A 13,233-nucleotide genomic window follows, 5' to 3' on the forward strand; every position below is an offset into this window, starting at 1 on the left:
ACTACAAAACGTATTTATTTATTTAATTAAAATACATGCATTTTGTGTTTTAAAATACAGAAATACATTTGCGAGTAGCTGGCCCGATCAGCAACAACATTCTCAGTATGTGACAGAAACGTTTTACTTGCTATGACTGTGAAATGTTGTTTGTCTACCTTAGTTGAATGCACTGACTGTAGGTCACTCTGGATAACAGTGTCTGCTGACCTAAATGTAAATGTACAGTATATGTGAAAATAAACATACCCAAATGAACTGCAAAGCACACTGGGTATTACTATTGGTCTTGTTTCGGGGCAGAGCTCAGAGTAATACTCATGCATGCTTTGCAATTGTTCATTTTTACATATACATTTACTTCACTTAATGTAATACTAAAAATAACATAAGGTAGAACAAAAACACACAAGAAATAATAAGAAGAAGAACACGAGAAAGTAAGTAAGCTATATATCATGTGGTAGTCACCTGGAATGTATTTCAATTAACAGGTGTGCCTTGTTAAAAGTACATTTGTGGAATTTCTTTCCTTCTTCATGCGTTTGAGCCAGTCAGAGGTGTGATGACAAGGTAAGGTTGGTATACAGAAGCTAGCCCTATTTGGTAAAAGATCAAGTCCATATTATGGCAAGAACAGCTCAAATAAGCAAAGAAACGACAGTCCATCATTACTTTAAGACATGAAGATCAGTCAATGCGGAACATTTCAGGAACTTTGAAAGTTTCTTCAAGTGCAGTCACAAAAACCATCAAGCGCTATGATGAAACTGGCTCTCATGAGGACCGCCACAGGGAATGGAAGACCCAGAGTTACCTCTGCTGCAGAGGATAAGTTCATTAGAGTTACCAGTCTCAGAAATTGCAGCCCATAAAAGGCTTCACAGAGTTCAAGTAACAGACACATCTCAACATCAACAGTTCAGAGGAGAATCAGGCCTTGAATCAGGCCTTCACGGTGGAATTGCTGCAAAGAAACCACTATTAAAGGACACTAATAAGAAGAAGAGACTTGCTTGGGCCAATAAACACGAGCAATGGCTATTAGACCGGTGGAAATCTGTCCTTTGGTCTGATGAGTCCAAATTTGAGTTTTTGGTTCCAACCGCCGTGTCTTTCTGAGACGCAGAGTAGCTGAATGGATGATCTCTCCATGTGTGGTTTCCAACGTGAAGCATGGAGGAGGAGGTGTGATGGTGTGGGGGTGCTTTGCTGGTAACACTGTCTGATTTATTTAGAATTCAAGGCACACTAAACCAGCATGACTACCACAGCATTCTGCAGTGATATGCCATTCCATCTGGTTTGCGCTCAGTGGAACTATCATTTGTTTTTCAACAGGACAATGACCCAAAACACACATCCAGGCTGTGTAAGGGCTATTTGACCAAGAAGGAGAGTGATGGAGAGCTGCATCAGATGACATGGCCTCCACAATCACCCAACCTCTGCCCAAGTGAAATGGTTTGGGATGAGTTAGACCGCAGAGTGAAGGAAACGCAGTCAACAAGTACTCAGCATACGTGGGAACTCCTTCAAGACTGTTGGAAAAGCATTCCAGGTGACTACCTCATGAAGCTGCCAAGAGTGTGCAAAGATGTCATCAAGGCAAAGGGTTATCCAGTGATAACTTCAGTGGTAACTTATCCAGTGATAACTTATTCAGTGATAACTTATTCAGTGATAATTTATTCAGTGATAACTTATTCAGTGATAACTTCAGTGATAACTTATCCAGTGATAACTTCAGTGGTAACTTATTCAGTGATAACTTCAGTGATAACTTATCCAGTGATAACTTCAGTGATAACTCATCCAGTGATAACTTCAGTGATAACTTATCCAGTGATAACTTCAGTGATAACTTATTCAGTGATAACTTCAGTGATAACTTATCCAGTGATAGCTTCAGTGATAACTTATTCAGTGATAACTTCAGAATACATAGGTTCCACAGTCGGTTCCACAGAAAACACCGCTGCCACCAATGTAGCGCGCCATTTAGAGGGTTCGGAAAGTGGAGCGTCAACTATAATGAGAGTAAAGACCAGACAGAGGCAGCAATGCAGTACCGCTACAACACGTGACTTGATTCGTGACCGGTAATCACCATCTCAATTATCTCGCGTGACACACCCCAATTTATAGGCACTCGCCAGGCAGCCGCATTGCTAAATCAATCACTATCATCCAAATCTTACAATAATACAGAGTACATTTGAGTAATCTTGGGAGTCATTGTTATTATATAACTACAAAATCACCCGGTATAAATCATCAAACTGAGCTATGCTGCGTTCATTACAGTGTGATCTTTCAGATGGTGTTGTGACTATTTTCTTCTCGATTATTTGTTTAATTTGAGCTCGACGGCTGTATGGGAAAGATTTGGTAAGTAGGAAGACGCACGCACACGCGCACGCGCACGCGCACGCGCACGCACACGCACACGCACACGCACACACGCACCCAGATAGGATTGAACAGGGCACATCTCTAGGGTGTTTGTCTCTGCCTCAATATAACATTGTCTCCCACTGTAATTGAACGTTAATCCTTGTCTGATAATAATCTAATATACATTCACATTCGATGGGGATTTGATGGTGATGGTGACGATTTGACAGCACTAGGCAACAGTTTAGATAGCCGAGGTGACGAATAACAAGTGGCTTGACACTGCTTCTCTATTCTACTAAGCTCTTTCTTGGCATCGCATTCATTCCCTGTTGCTGTGGAGTGGATTGGACATTTACAGATAGAAATTGACCCTAAAGAACATCACCAAGAAGCAATTAGAGTGAAATGGTATTTCGGAGACTGATTATATGTTACACACCTACACTACAACCAGCATAGAAGTGATAGGCTGAATGCTTAGTGACAGAAGCAGCAGTAAATTACAGCATGAGAATATTATTTGCGGCCTAGAAATTGAAAATATATTGTGGACAAAGTAGGCCTTAATCCAAAGCCTAGGGAGTTAAAGTTCAGATGGGGACTCCGATGCTCTTGTCACAAACTCGTATGATTTAATTCCCTTTAAATGCATTTAAATGTTTCAATGAAATACGCAATCAACTTGACCAAACATTTCTTCAACTCATGGTTAGAGTTTGTGCAGAGAAATTACTCATGATACTGGCAAAAGGGGAAAATAATAACAATATCTACACTATGAGGAATGAATTACTAAATACAGTATATGGGGATATAAAAACATGCCCAAACAATGTATTAACACTAATTATTTATACTGCAAATTTCAGACATGGAATGCAACACATTGTGCTTTACAGGAAGAAAAAAAACAATGAAAATAAAACTAAAATATTTACTACACAACAAACATAAGATAAAAAAACAAAGAATAACAATAAAAATTTAACGGCTAAAAATCACCCTAAGGAAAAGAAAAGCTAAAAAGGTGTATTACGATCTCTTTTAAAAATGTCTAGTTTCGGCCCCCCTCAGGTTCTCTGGCAGGCTATTCCAGAGGCTGGGGGCATAGTAACTAAAGCCTGCCTCTCTATGCTTCTTGGTCCTAGGCTTTGAATGTGATGTTCAGGTGCACATGAACACTCACGAGAAACACATTTTGTTTATTTGTTTAAGTATGTACATTAGTCTCAGCCAAACTCCAGAGTTCCTCTGTCTGTCTTTGTCTACCTGTCACCTGTGCCTGTTGGGGGCATTAGATGTTTATTTGAGCTAACCCCCCAGGCTAACCCCCCAGGCTAACCCCCCAGGCTCAATCGCTATGTTTAGAGACAGATCCAACTGATGGATGAGATTATATTCTTATTATTATATTAAACTTTAGTTTAATAAGTGGGGGAGGTTTGGCCTCCCGAGTGGCGCAGCGGTTCAAGGCACTGCATCTCAGTGCTAGCTGTGTCACTATAGATCCTGGTTCGATTCCAGGCTGTGTCGCAGCTTGCCGCGACCGGGAGACCCATGAGGCGGTGCACAATTTGCCCAGCGTCGTCTGAGGTTAGGGGTTTGGCCGGCTGGGATGTCCTTGTCCCATCGCGCTCTAGCGACTCCTGTGGCGGGCCGGGCGCATGCACGCCGACACGGTCGCCAGGTGTACATGTTTCTTCCGACACATTGGTGTGGATGACTTCCGGGTTAAGCGAGCATTGTGTCAAGGAAGCAGTGTGGCTTGGCGGGGTCGTGTTTCAGAGGAGCACGGCTCTTGACCGTCGCCTCTCCCGAGTCCGTACGGGAGTTGGAGCGATGGGACAAGACTGTAACTACCAATTCGGGAGAAAAATACAATTAGGATAAACACTCCAAACAGTCTACCCGACTGCTTGAAGGCATCCACATGGTCCTAAAACACACCGTTGCCTCGATTTGTATCACATTCCAAGGATAAAACTGGGTGGGACAAAAATGCAATTTCACAATGTGGGGGGGGGGACATGTCAGTGAAAGTTGCGCCCCTGATTTATATAGTCCACAGTGTAGATATGTTGTAAATATTCTGATGATCTTTAACATCACCTGGAAGCAACTTTGCACTGTTAGTAAACTGGACATTTTACACCTGATCGTACTGCCTCCTGCTACTCCGGTGCCATTAAAGGGGCAATTTAGAATTGGTAGATACATTTTTCTACTTTAAAACTAATCATATATAGCCATTGATTATTGAATAATATAACTTAGTTCAACTGCCTTACCCCATGAGAGCACAAAATATAAGTGTGAGCGTAGGTTTGGTGTATTTCTGCTCTTTCTTCACTACGTCTGTGTAATGACAACTAAAACTCAACGGCATCCTTCTCTTATTCTTCTTTCCCTCTTTCTCTCCAATTGCCTGTCACTCTAGACATCCTTCTCTTTCCTTATTCTCTCTTTCGTTCCCTCTTTCTCTCCAATCGCCTGTCACTCTATTTTCTAGGAACTTGTACTTAAAGGAGCAATCTGCAGTTCAAACAATAGCGAAGTGTCACACCGCCACTGATTTGGTAAATATCGTAGCTGAAGAATGGGGCTGGTGAGATGTAACGACTCTCAAATTCATAGACAGAGATATGGGGGCAATAACTGACCGTCCATGAGGTCAGAATTACAGTTTGAGCTATGTTTTGAGGCTATACAGTGTTTGTTTACAATTACTTTGTTTTCAAACAAAGGAGTCAAACAAGCTTACATTTTAGGTTCTGATGGGATAAGACAATTGAACTAAGCTCCTGAGGCTTTTATCAACTATATTCTTCAATATATAATGTGTATATCATTCATTTAAAAATCAAAAAATGTACATAGCAATCACAGATTGCCCCTTTAATCAAGGGCAGCCAGAATTGCTAATTATAATCCATGTCTGTTTTTACTTTTAGAGTTAGAGCTCGGGTCCTTTGAAAATGTGAAAAGGCAAGCAGCCTGAGGCACTATAGGTTCTTGGACTGTATATAAAATACTATTATACAAATGCAGTAGAGTTGTGCCTTTGCTGATAGTTTGGACATTACTTTTTCGAAGGTAGCAGCTATATTTAAAACGTTATTTCTTAATGAGCGTAAGTGATTGCATTAGGGATTTGAAGAATAAACACTGGTCTGATTTACTTTTTTGATTGAATTACATCAGTGCCTCTTGTCTCACCTTAGAACAAATAAAGAAATAATATAAATATCCACTAGGTGGCAGAAAACTCTCAGAAAATGATGAAGACGATCCCAAAAATAGCAAACCATACACATCACATTGCTGTATTACTTCAAATGTATCATCTAGCCAGTAAATGTACTATACATTAACATGATAATTTCATAGAAGGTGGTGAAAATGAAATTGAACCAAAAAAAGGTTTGGTCATAAAGTGTCTTAAATCACAACACTCCCTCAATCTGTAAATAGTTGGGTTGTTAGTGGCCATATTAGTGGGTATGTACTGTATCTTGACTGGACAATTCAAATCAATGCACTGTGGAGTTTCTAAGAGGGCAATAACGACCAGAGCGTGCAATTCAACATGGTGTAGGATGTTGAGGTGTAAAATATTACGTTTCATGTGTTCCAGGACCCTTTTATATCTACACTGAGTGGACAAAACATTATGAACATCTACTCTTTCCATTACATAGACCGATCAGGTGAATCCAGGTGAAAGCTAAGATCCCTTATTGATATCAACTTGACAGAATTGTGGGAAAAGACTGCATCCCAAGTGGCATCCTATTCTTCTAGTGCACTACTTTTGACCAGGGCCCATTGTGTACTATACAGGAAAAGTGCCATTTGGGACATGTCTACAATGACTGATGTTGCATTTGACCTGAAGTAGCCTCCTCCCTTCTATCCTCCTTCTACCCCCCCCTTCCTTCCATCCTTCCCAATGACTAATGACCCTCCCTTGACATGTGAACAGGACATGTTTTCACGACTTCTAGTCTAAAAAAAACAACAAAACGGAAGACTATATCATTTCATGCCTTCTAGTCATCCGAGGTAAAACAAACTTTTCCATGGTTTATCTGCTGTCATCAATTTACGGGGCTCTTATTCCAGGCCGACAGCCATATTGAATATCTCAAGTCCTTATAAGAGGGGGGTTCCATAAATCAATGTTCTCTAGGATACACAAGAGGGCAGGAGAGATTTATAAGAGAAAGCAGAGTGGAGATGAGTGGCTGTGAAGGGCGAATGGATCATTCAATAGGAAACACATGGTTTGTGAACATCCAGTTTAAATGCCTTTAACTTTTACTGCAGTGGGCTAAATCAGGGTCACACAGATCGTTTCTTGGTCGTCTTAAACAAATCTACTTTGAAACAAAAGTATACACCTCACACACATGGTTATGGGCTTAATAATAGAAGACACCTTTACCATGTCAGATATAGAGTTGAAATGTATTCAATTTGAGTTTGCATCCCAATATGACACTTTATATACATTGTAGACGACTGAAATGTAACAAAACCGTTTGACATTTAATATTAATAACATTCCACCCATGAGGCCACTAGAGGGTGATTTGGTCATTTGACTGCAGGAAAGGGTTTTAATCTTCCAATAATATGAATATGATGTACTACAATATGTATAAAGGCAACATTTCAGAAAATGTATGGAGTTTTACCTGATGCCAGTGAGTCAGAGGGGCGGGGACATTTTTACTTTCGCTCAAATTTAGAAAAACAAGAGGGAAAAGACATGTTCTGGCACTGAGCTGAAATAACACCTCACACATGAGAGAATATATTGTTCTCAAAACAATGTTTAGTAATACGATCTGGATCACATCAAAGCACACAAAAGACAAGACTTTCTGTCAAACTGGAAGCTATGTTTTTCCAAATATTCTATTTACTGTCAAGTCTCTCTTTAATAAACGAAGCTTACCGTCAGTTCTGATGATTTTTATGGCCATGGTGTCCTCTCCAAGTACAATCTGTGGTGAAATAAAGTCAAATAAAGTAAATAGCCGTGGAAAGGTGTCAGGTGAAGATACGTGTGTCTGTGTAAAGACACACTCCGTCACCCTGCCTCTTTCAGTATGAAGAGTGACAGTTTAAAGCGTAAGGTATCACTTTGCCCTGTTCAGTGAAGACAATGAAAGCTTTCAAACATTCTTTTAACTCTATGTGTACTTCCCAAATGGCACCCTATTCCATATATAATGCACTACTTTTGACCAGAGCCCCATGAGCCTTTATGGCCCTGGTCAAAAGTAGTGCCCTATATAGGTGATAGAGTATAATTTGAAACATAGCCTATAAAACCTCACAGATATGTTCTGATTGCTTTACTGTATTTTATTTCGTAGTATTATTGCAATTTTTTAGGGGGGCGGATCAGCTATTGCAAATAGAGTGTGGCTTCTATCAATGTAACTTACTGCATTTCTTTCCACAGACCAAAAGACCACTGAGCTCAAAAAACGTGACTAAAGTAAGAGGAGGAGTAAGTGAATATGATCAATGTAAAATTGAAGAGGCACTCTGCTCGTAACTTGGCCTTGGTCCTGACAGGGCTCTCCAGCGAGCACTGCTTTCATACCTGTAGCTGCTCCATCAACTCCATATCACCGTGCAACTTTTCACTTCTCATAAAGATCAGCACATACTGTCCTTATAAGGCACCAGGTAAAGCTATGGTCAAATAAAGCTCAACTAGATGGGAGGTAAAGCTTGTAGTCAGAGGCTGGCATCAACACCTGCTGTAGGCTCGGTCCTTGTACTTAAATGCAACATTGTCAGAGGGGGAGCAGGAAGCAATTTTCTGCTGATCCATTCAGAAAAGCACCATGCTTCTGCTCTCATAATTGAAAAGCCATAAAATAAATAGGATATTAAAGCGCCATGCCTGCTTGAGCCCATAGAGTGGGATACCTCATCTACCCCCGTAAAGGCCCAGACCGGTGTTCAAATAGTATACGTTTTCCTTCAAATACTTTAATTGTGCTTGAGTGAACATGCATTGCGAAATGGAACCAATGGAATTGTCCAATAAGTGCAAACCCCAACATTTGACACACCAAGCTGGCTCAACCAAACACTCACAGTATTTGAAAGAAAACAAATACTATTTGAATCAAAGTCGGGTGAGGCCTGATTCCTCAGAACCAGCGCTGACGCAGGGAGACGGCAGGAGAGGGAGAGATAAGCACTGTCATGGCTGCCAAAATCTACGTCATGGCAACTTTTTGTGGTAAACAAGATTTCTCCAACCTCTGTTCTGAAATATCTGCCTTGAAAAGAGACATTGGGACATAATGCTGAAAGGTCTGAGTCATTTCTGAATACAAAAATACAATCGTTTTTTGGGCTTTGAAATTTTTACTCTTAAAGAGATGGGGCTGTAATGCTGTAAAATTCCACATTTTGTAACCCTGAATAGTCTGAATTTACCATCTGTAGAGCATCTTTATACAGATTCTCATTCTATATGTTGATGAGCAACTGCTTGCTAAGGTTACGGTTAGGGTTAGGGTTTGGGTTAGGGTTAGGTTTAGAATAAGAGTTCACGTTAGGGTTAAGGTTGGGGTTAAGGTTTAGAGTTAGGGCTAGGGTTAAGGTAAGGGTAAGGGTAAGGGGTAAGGGTTACGTTTAGGGTTAGGATAAAGGTTAAGGTTAGGGTTAGTGCTAGGGTTAGGGTTAGTATCTAGATGGACTATCTAAATAAAGTGTTTCCAGTTTTTTTAGGCTTTGAAATGTTCATATGCTTAAAATCTTTACCTGAAAGGTCCAATGTTTGTGTCACTAAACAAAAAGGCATAGTAAAGTTGGTAGGCTTTGAACATGTTTTGTGGGACATAATTCAATATCAAATGACCACATCTCTTTTTCAACCCGAATGAAGTAATTTGTGAAACTGCAGGTTTGGTACTTACAAATTTTAAAGAGTAGCCACTTACGAGCCCACAAATGTGGATAGATGATATCAGAAGGTGCTCATGACATTAAACGGTATTCATAATAATCCTTTGCCCAATTAAAAAACACAAAGTAATCAGCCTACAGAGGTTCTGGGAATTATCCACAGCTGAGTTCTACGTGATAAACAGCAGAGTTATTTGAAAATGATTATGATATTGGTTGTTCGTCTGCTCTCCTTTTTTTCTCATCCTTCTGAAGTCTAAATTACAGTGTCGTTAGCAGAAGAAGCATGATGTGTTGAATAAGTTTCATGACTCTGAATTGGTCGTAAAGAAACCTCAGTGTGTGTTTTCCTTATTTGGTGCGGATGAGTGGATGCAGGACTCAATGTTTTTTAGTCATACTCAGTCAGGTTTCCCCACAAAGCTCAGTGTCACATCCCAAATAGTACCCTACTGCCATAGTGCACTACTACTTGACCATAGTCTTATGTGTGCTGGTCAAAAGCAGGGTAGTATATAGGGAATAGGGTGCCATTTGGGACACGCACTAGGACTACAAAGCAAAATAAAATAAAATAAAAATCTGTCACAGAGAAAGGGAATGAGAATGGATAGCACAATCAAATAGGAGAAAAATGAAAGCACTGATGCTGTTGCTAACCCAGTTCAGATGTTCTGTCTCAACTGAAGAAATCTATAATAAAGACAAAATGGAGTCGATGAAAAATATACAATTCACAATGGAGTTCATTTCAGCATTAAAGCTTTCAGCCATGTATTTCCCCGATAATTGGTTGATACGAACAACCTCCATATATCATATTTATAGACATGTCCAATCCCATCTAATAGAGATGACCATATGCTAATTCACATGTGAAGCAAATGAACCCCAGCTAACAAGAAACGTTCCCACAACTTTAGAGAATGTTCCCTTAAGATTCTCATTAGGGCGTTGCCTAACGGTTTCATATGAATGGTCCAGTGATGTGCAAGAACTGTTTCTAAGAGACCATTCCCTTAATACCAAACAGAAGTAACCGAGAACGTGGTTGCCATGTTCTCAGAATATTCAATTGGAACATTGCAAGAATATTCCAGTGTCAAGCTTTCTGAAGGTTAGGATAGAATAATATTCTGAGAACATGGCAACGATGTGCTGTGTACGCTTGGTGTGACGTTGATGGAATTTTATTAGAAGATATTCATGTTCTAGACACTTTTCATGGGAACATTAAAATAATATTCCTGTGTTCCAATGATGTTTAAAACATAGAATGTTCTGGCATGGTCCCCCGGAGGTTTTTGTCTAGTTCCCAGCTTGTTCTGAGGACATCCCTAAAGATGTTTTTAAGACGTTGCCTGATGGTCCCAAAGAAACGTGTTTCTTTACACACCACCCCTGATTGGTGAACCACTGATCCATTCATCTTTGTCTGTTGGCAAGTTTAGGGAGACCCACACACACAAACAGTGTTTCAACATAATGTTTTCAGCTTACATATTTTACACACTTTGACATACAGATAACTGCCAAAATAATGGAAACACTTGTGTAAATGAGAGTTATAAATTAAATTGAAAGCAGGTGCTTCCACACAGTTGTGGTTCCTGAGTTAATTAAGCAAGAAACATCCCAGCATGCTTAAGGTCATGTATAAAAATGCCCAGTTGCCTAATATTTTGGTTATTATAGGTAGAAGAAGAGGTCTCAGTGACTTTGAAAGAGGGGTCTCAAAGGAGCATAGGAGGTTTAAAGGGTGTGTGTGTTTGTCTCAGTCACCAGATCTCAACCAAATTGAACACTTATGGGAGATTCTGGAGACAGCGTTTCCCACCACCATCGACAAAACACCAAATGATGGAATTTCTCTTGGAAGAATGGTGTTGCATCCCTCTAATAGAGTTCCAGACACACCAAAGTTGTTCTGGTGGCTCCTGGTGGCCCAACACCCTATTAACACGTTTTATGTTGGGTGTTTCCTTTACTTTGGCAGTTACCTGTACATGATTACATTGTGCATGTTAATTTATACAGTAATTATTATTCAACCTGTCTTCACCTGGGTTTTGAACTCACAACTGCTTGGTTCACGGTATTCCAATCCTCCTGCTACACCCCCATGTCTGTGTCAGTTGTCAATTAATCTCACTATTATTGATTTGATTTACCTACTTCAGCCATTTTAGGGTTTTCTGTACAGTTGTCTAATGTTGGTGGGCCATATTACTCCTTAGTCATATGATGAATAAAATCGTTTTTTAACAGAGCATGCTAGCAGATACCCATAGACTTCCAGTTATTGCGCTGATGCTAGTTAGCATTGGCTCACTAAACTACCTCTAACTTCCTCTATTCTCGACACAGAGAAATACAAATTGTATCCGTGAGTTCATCTGACTCTGGAAAAGTAGATAATGGGCCTCATTGCCAAAATCCAGAAGTACCCCTTCAATTTCAAAGTGCAAAGTGTAGCAATACAGGTGAAACCAGTAATTGACACAGACATGGTGGCGTAGCAGGAAGATTGTAATGCTGTAAACCAAGAGTTTGTGAGTTCAAATCCCAGATAATGACAATAATAATTACTTCATTACATGAAGTAATGCAATCATGCAAGTCAAAGTGTGTAAAATATGTACATTCGAAGCACTATTTTTGAGTATCCCCAACCTTGCCAATAGACAAAGAGCTATATGAATGGATCTACTTCAATGAATCGGAGAAGAAACCCATATTGATTATCCAGGCCCTAATCCCTGACACTATATAGGCTGGCACGCTGATGAGACTACGGCAAGATTAATAAACTGGATGAGCTCCGTGCAAGACTATGATGCTGCCACCACCATGCTTCACTGGGGGGGATGGTATTCTCGGGGTGATGAAAGGTGTTGGATTTGCGCCAGACATAGTGTTTTCCTTGATGGCCAAAAAGCTCAATTTTAGTCTCATCTGACCAGAGTACCTTCTTCCATATGTTTGAGGAGTCTCCCACATGCCTTTTGGAGAACACCAAACGTGTTTGCTTGTTTTTTTCTTTAAGCAATGGCTTTTTTCTGGCCACTCTTCTGTAAAGCCCAGCCCTGTGGAGTGTACGGCTTAAAGTGGTCCTATGGACAGATACTCTAATCTCCACTGTGGAGCTTTTGCAGCTCCTTCAGGGTTATCTTTGGTCTCTTTGTTGCCTCTGATTAATGCCCTCCATGCCTGGTCCTTGAGTTTTTGGCCTCTCTTGGCAGGTTTGTTGTGGTGCCATATTCTTTCCATTTTTAAATAATGGATTTAAGGGTGCTCTGTGGGATGTTCATAGTTTAGAATATTTTTTTTTATAACCCAACCCTGATCTGTACTTTTCCACAACTTTGTCCCTGACCTGCTTGGAGAGCTCCTTGGTCTTCATGGTGCCGCTTGCTTGGTGGTGCCCCTTGCTTAGTGGTGTTGCAGACTCTGTGACCTTTCAGAACAGATGTATGTATACTGAGATCATTTGACAGATCATATGACACTTAGATTGCACACAGGTGGACTTTATTTAACTAATTATGTGACTTACGAAGGTAATTGGTTACACCCGCTCTTATTTAGGGTCTTCATAGCAAAGGGGGTGAATACATATGCAAGCACAACTTTTCTGTTTTTTATTTTATAGACATTTTTGAAACAAGTAATTTTTTTCATTTCACTCTACCAATTTGGACTATTTTGTGTATGTCCATTACATGTAATCCAAATAAATATCCATTTAAATTACAGGTTGTAATGCAACAAAATAGGAAAAACATCAAGGGGGATGAATACTTTTGCAAGGCACTGTATAGCCTCATTAATTATTTTATTGTCTTACTATTTCATTTTTTATTTAGCAAATGTTTGTCTTACCTTTTAACTCTA

This window comes from Salvelinus namaycush, chromosome 42 (genome assembly GCF_016432855.1).
Source record: "Salvelinus namaycush isolate Seneca chromosome 42, SaNama_1.0, whole genome shotgun sequence".
In the NCBI taxonomy this organism is placed as follows: Eukaryota; Metazoa; Chordata; class Actinopteri; order Salmoniformes; family Salmonidae; genus Salvelinus; species Salvelinus namaycush.